This window comes from Vanacampus margaritifer, chromosome 1 (assembly GCF_051991255.1).
Source record: "Vanacampus margaritifer isolate UIUO_Vmar chromosome 1, RoL_Vmar_1.0, whole genome shotgun sequence".
Classification (NCBI taxonomy): Eukaryota; Metazoa; Chordata; class Actinopteri; order Syngnathiformes; family Syngnathidae; genus Vanacampus; species Vanacampus margaritifer.
Genome location: NC_135432.1, coordinates 28,363,558 through 28,370,226, shown reverse-complemented (window position 1 = coordinate 28,370,226; position 6,669 = coordinate 28,363,558).

The window sequence follows — 6,669 nt, the reverse complement described above, 5'->3', positions numbered from 1 at the left end:
TCTTGTGAATACCCGAAAGCCACGCCCCCCTATGTAAGCAGTTTTGTTGTTATCATGTGACGAGAATCCTACTTTCCGCTCAATATGGCATTTGCAGTGCATTTATTTATTTTTGTCTGAGTATTCATAATGCTATTTCAAGTTGGAAATCATGCACAGCCATGGTCTCTTGGCATGACTCTTGTCAGCTGGAGGGACCATGATTGCATTTTTTCAGTTCACCCTTCTTTCTGCGAATTGCCAATTTTCACAGTCCACTTTTCTTTTAGCAGCAAACTTGGAACACACAATTTTTGTGCAATCTCGGCTCCTACAGTTGGCAAAGTGTCAACAATATGCCAATTACTTCAAAAACAAAAGTGAAAGTTAAAACCATGAACCATCAGAGACACACAAAAACAGAATGTCTATGTAATGTTGGCATGGAGAAAATCATATCCTGCGATTGACTCCTGACCAGTCCAAGGTGTAGTCATCCTTTCCCCTGAGGTCACTCGATTACAATGGACTGCAGCTCTCTGTAATCTTCAACATAAAGTGTGGTTCTCAAAAGAGATGGATGGAAGTTTTGGTCTTGACTGGTCTCAGAACAAACACAAAAGCCCTCATGTCCCAGGCTTTGCAAGGTTTCGAGGCCGGTGAGGCGTTGTAATGTAAGAGCTGCTCTCTGACTGACAGCTGCTGACCAAAATTCTCCCAGGGAGATAACTTTGCTCCGGCCCGGGAGAGATGACATTTTGACAAACGACAATGAAGGAGTGAGATTTTTTATTTTCATTTTTTTTTTAAATCTAGGATGAAGACACGCACACTGATTCTTGACATACCTTTTCGAACACTTTCAGTACATGTGCCTCATCTCACGGGTGTTGGGAGGTGGCTGTCACTTCATAAGATTGGTGTCGGCAGACCATTTCAAGGTCTGCAACTGCTGAGGAACTGCAAAGTTTAAAGATCTCAGCTTCACTAAATTTGAAGAAAGCAATCTCAGCCTGGATGCCACCTGGGATGAACAACTTGAATGCGTCAGAGGGCCACAATTTTGCTACTCGGGGGCCACACAGGATAGGACCACACACCTTCTAACCAGATGTATGGCAAAAACGCTATTATAGGCATGGACAAAATACTGTACGTGCATATGTGCAAAATATGTGCTCTCAATATATTTCAATTTCATACTACATATATTAAAGATCCACTATATGAACCCAACAACAAATTGTTAGAAGGAAACAAAAAACATACACAGATTTTTTTTCAGTCCAAAGGGCTCTCTTGCATGGATAAAAATTACCATTCAAGGATGACACAAAAATGCGGAATAACAAACCAACATTAAATGCAAGAACTAATTTTGTGTATTTTTTCGCAAAAATTAACTCACCCAAATTTTAATATTACCGAGGTTCTATGTTTCTCATACTATCATTGCGTAAGACCCAGTGTGTAAGACATGCCTGCCATCTAGTGGTGATTAGTGATATTACAACTTAAAACTACAGTCACAGTTCAGCATATTATTTTTCTGTATTTTTATTATTATTATTTTTTCCACCCCCTCCCAGAATTTCTTTTGAGTCACAAATGATGTGCTATTAGTTTTGCAGTATATCTGAACTGTGAATAGAGTGCCATCACCTCACCTCACCTCACCTCACCTCACCTCCCTTCACCTCAGGCACCATGAGTGGCACAGAACACTTTAAGGTGTTACTTGATTTCTTGCCATGTTGTTTGCACAGCCCAATCAATAGTAGCTTTTGCCTTTGCATCAAGCCAGTAATGCCCCGTGTCTGTGTTTGATGCACGATATCCTTACCGTAACCCCATAGGAAGAAGTTGAAGCGAGTGATCGCGTGAACATGGTGTCCAAGGAATTGGAAATTTTTGATTGAGGAACTGATGAACATGCAGTCCCCAATGTGATGGTGCACCATCTTTCAATGTGAACTGATTACAGTCTGGTCAAGATATTGTATCAGCTTTCTTTGTAAAATTCTTAAAATTGTTAAGAGACTTTATGCCATTATGCACGCTGCTAAAAGACATGAGTGTTTAGTGTCACACCGGCTCGTTGGAAAGCTGACTAAACGTATTCAGACACATACGTTTTCTTCAGGCCTCTCGCATTTTCTTCGAGTATTACTTTGAAGTTCTCTCCTCATGCACAAGGCTTTGCGCTGTCAAGTGGGATTTGCATTTATGATGAGAATAATTGCCCCTCTGAAAGACGATACTTTCAGAGGGAAGGAATGGACCTCTTTATTCTTTAGTGCATAGCTCTAAAAATAATCTACCCCTCTTTTAGGTCCTCACCACTGTTTTAATCTACTACTGTGGCGTTGCGTCGTGTAGCATTTGTGTGCAGAGCCTGACACACTTCACAATTGATCGTGTCACTTCTGTCAGCAGTCACATCACCAATAAACACCAGTGAGACCATTCGCATAGCACACCATGTCACAACCCTGCCTGCCTTATGTTTTTGACACATGATGAGATATGCTTTGGAAATTCTCTAATTTCTTTTTTTCAGTCAATCTTTCTATTTGTTGTTGTTGAATTTAACCCATTTGTACTTTCTATTTAACATTCATAAAGACACCTCTTGTTTTTTTATTTTAGGGGTGTCAAAATTAGTATGTTAATTTTGAATTAATTTAAGTTTCCTTTAACGTGCGCTTAATGACCCTTACTTGAAAAGCATGTACTGGGGGAATTCCAGTCACAAGGCAGCAGACATGTCCACGTCAAAATTTAGCACTGATAAATTTAATAATAATGCATATGTCTGTAGAAACTGGGGTCAAGTTGTATTTTAGAATTTTTTAAGCGTGCAGAATTTCACAAGTTACCTCATGTAAAAGGATAGCTCTTAATATGAAAAGAAAAATACACTAAGCTGTCACAACGTCTTACAAATGCAATTATGCCATCTAGTGGCAGAAAAATGGCCTAAACACAAATCAATATTACACTTACAAATTTACAGTACGGTACATCTTTTTTATTTTTAAGTATAAATATTTTTTTAATATATTTTTTAAATATTTTATTGTACAATTGATTGTACATTTAGAACAGATATAAAATTTGCTATTGAGTTAACTATTGAAGTCATGTAAATAATTACAATTTTAAAAAATGTATTAGTCTGATACTCCTATTTATTTATTTTACAATGTCATGTTATCCTCTCCACAGTATTCTTGGCAAAAGTTGAAAGCGTGCAATAAATACAAATCAACATCCTGTCAACGATGGTTTTCCTCCACATTATGCACTGTTGTCCTGGAGCTTTTGCCTGTTGCAAGGGAATCCCAAAGCCAATCTAACAGACCTCACAAATCTTTTGTTGAAAATGATGCAAACATCAATGGTAGGCGTTCTAACCCGAAAGAAGCTTTTTGAACTTCCACCTTCACTCAGCCACATTAGGCCAAGAAGCAATAGTCTATTAGCTAGCAGTCAGCTTCATTGCAGGAAATGTATCATTAAGATAAAAGTATAGATACGCTTTGGGGTCTGGGGAAAAGGTGATCTCCATCCTACAGGGATGGTTTTATTAGTTTCTTTCATGCAGGATTGGGGAGTTTATTTTCCCAGTGGCTGTGTTGGAAGTTAGGTAGCAGCATTTGAAATTCAGGATGTGCTGAGCAAACCCAAATGCATTAAGCTGACACAATTTCTTCACAAATTTAATGAAGACCTAACATATCTCCTATTTACACTACTCATTACAATCATTTGACACATGACAAAAAAAGTGAGGGACACGTGTAAGCAGAACATAAGTGTAAAGACTTCCAAGGTTTATTTAGTGGTGTTTTTGTTGGAAATTACCCCCCAATTTGAATCCTCCCAAGAGCGCACACACACGAGAACACAGACTTCCTCCAAGCATTTATTCTTGCCTAATGCTAAAAAGTCCATTTGTTTGTCTGCATGATTAAACAAAAAACACACATATCTACTCAAAGTGAACCAATGCATAGGCCTACTCTAAGACCGTAGTCAGATTAAGTGCGGTGATCCAGACTCTATCGAGCTAAAGAACGACGATCTTCGTCACAGCTGGTTTTCATTTGTGGGCGTCACAGAAAGTGATATGTTGTTATTCACGACCAATGGACAAATAGAGGTTTGGATTTTGTGAGCTTGAATAAACATATTTGGCTTTTGCTTATTTTGTAACAACATAAATATCATTCTAACATGCATGTACAGTTTGAATGAATGTAGCTGATGATGTTGAAAAAGATTACTGGTGATTGAGACATGAGATATATTTAATTGCCGATGTACCATTCTTATTTACTCATATTGTTGGTCAGTTAAAACATGCAATTTATTTCCAAAATGTAGCCTAAATACAGAAAAGAATATTCAAATATTTAAAACATAAAAGTAACAAACAAAATATATATTTTTGTTGTTATTTGGTGTGGTGTGGAGGAATAAAGCATACAAACATTGGATTGGCCATAAAATGCATTTAATGGTTCACTGTACCACATATTTACAAATTTCGTTTCTACAAATGATAAAAAGAATATCATGAAATGAATGAAATACCCACACACATTTGTGTGTGTGTGTGTTTCATTTTGATGGGAGCAACAGTATGTAAATATTACATCAATTGTCTAAGTTAGCTGTTGCATAACTTATGAAAATGAATAAATAATGAATCACATCATAATATCAAAAAAATAAATGGCCATGTATATGAATAAATATATATTATTCATCATTTTCTGTAACGCTTATCACTGAAATGGCAGGTGAACGGAATCATATCTCATTTGACTTTGCACAAGAGGCAGGTTACAGACTGGTCTGTTTGCGAGCCAATCGTAGGCATCACTATTACTACTACTACTGCAATTATAATATTATCAGAGCTCCAGACTGCCCCTAATGGTGGTATTTTGCCCCTAAAATTTGAGACAATGTAGGTATTTTTTTCCTCCAGTCAAAGACATATATTATTGAATTTTAGTTTTTTGAAAGCGCTCAGTATTGTAATTTTACCGATTCGACATGTCATTATCATTGCTCTCTCTTTTATTTATTTATTTTTAATTTTTATTTTGTACGTGCGTGAGTATGTGGGTGTGTATGTATTATTGAATATTTTTTGTTGCTGAAAAAAACTCTGCTCCACACACACTTGGTAATATAGTGAAAATGAGTGGAAATGTGAGTGTTTTGCAAGTCGACTTACAGTGTGCGCCCCTTGATTTTCTACTTGCATACCGAAAATTTCATATTAGGGCCCCCTGTGCTCCTAGTAAAAAAAAAAAAAATTAGTCTGGAGCTTTGATTATGATGATGATTATTATTGTTATTTATTCGCTAAGTCATGATTATGCAAAAATAAGAAAATAAATAAAGTATTGTAAACGTTTCCCGGTATTTTTCAGTGTATACTGTATATTTTACAGTACAATGTGGCACAAGGCTCTGCTGAGTGCCATTCTCCAGGATTGAACATAGCACTGTACAATAACGACACTGGAGAGAGCTCAGGCTGCTTTTCCCATCACCATGAGATGGCAGTGTTGCCAAGGCAACCAAACATGACATAAGCGTGAAGTTGGAATGAGGAAAGGAAAACTGTGTTTAAAGCTACAGGATGCCTCTTGCATGATGCTACAAAGCAGGAGAAGATGATGCGGTGATGTGACAACTGCAGATGAAAGATTAAAACACCTTTAGGCAATGAATTGTTGTGATCAACAACCTGGAGACACTTCATACAGTAACAAGTGGTAGGAGAATGAAAAAGTTTGCTTCCTTTTCATTGATCGTCTCCCCATTTGAGTGCTCGATGCATTTTTATGATGTCTGAAAAGGCCCACTTGTGACGATGTGGGGGAGTTATTCAAGTTCGCTGTGATTTGCTCTCGCTTTCTCTTTTTTGAGGGATGGAATGTGCTATAGCATAATTCCTCTGCAGCTCATAAAAGAGAGCAGGATCTGTAAGAGCCTACAAGGACAGATAAGTGTTTGAGGTCTCAAGGTTTTGAGCCATTCTAGCATAGGGATAAACGCTTGCAGCACAACCTCCCACCTCCTCTTACCAGACAATACCTCTCCTTTCAAATGAGGGCCTGGTTGCAGCCCTCCTACGTTTATGGATGACACTCTCGCCTGTCTTCTCTCACACTGTGCGGGGTGGGTACCAAATGAATATCAGCGCCAGCCGCGAGTGGCAATTCAGTCGTCACACGACCTTTCTGCTGCTGCCCCGCATCCCTCTGTATCAAATTGCTGCACTTCATCCCAGCATTCAACATGATGAAGAAAGCAATGTTCTCAATGAGGTAGGAAGCAGCTTTCAGTATGCTGTGGAAGAACTAAAGAAGCAGACAATATGGATATGTTTTGCTCCAAAAATAACTAAATAACTAAAGCGTTTTCTAAATGTGCTTCTCCAAGAAGAGTACAATTATGCTTCTAAAATGTAGTGGCAGCAACTTCAGAAAACTAATAAGGCTACAGGAGAGTACAGAATATCCATTGTTAATCTACAATATTTCACAAAAACAATGCCCAGGCCCTAAGATTGCTATAATGCATGTGCATGTATAATTAGCATACCACAGAAAACTGAATGCATTCTGACTATGAAAAATCACATTCAACAATCTGAGCCACACA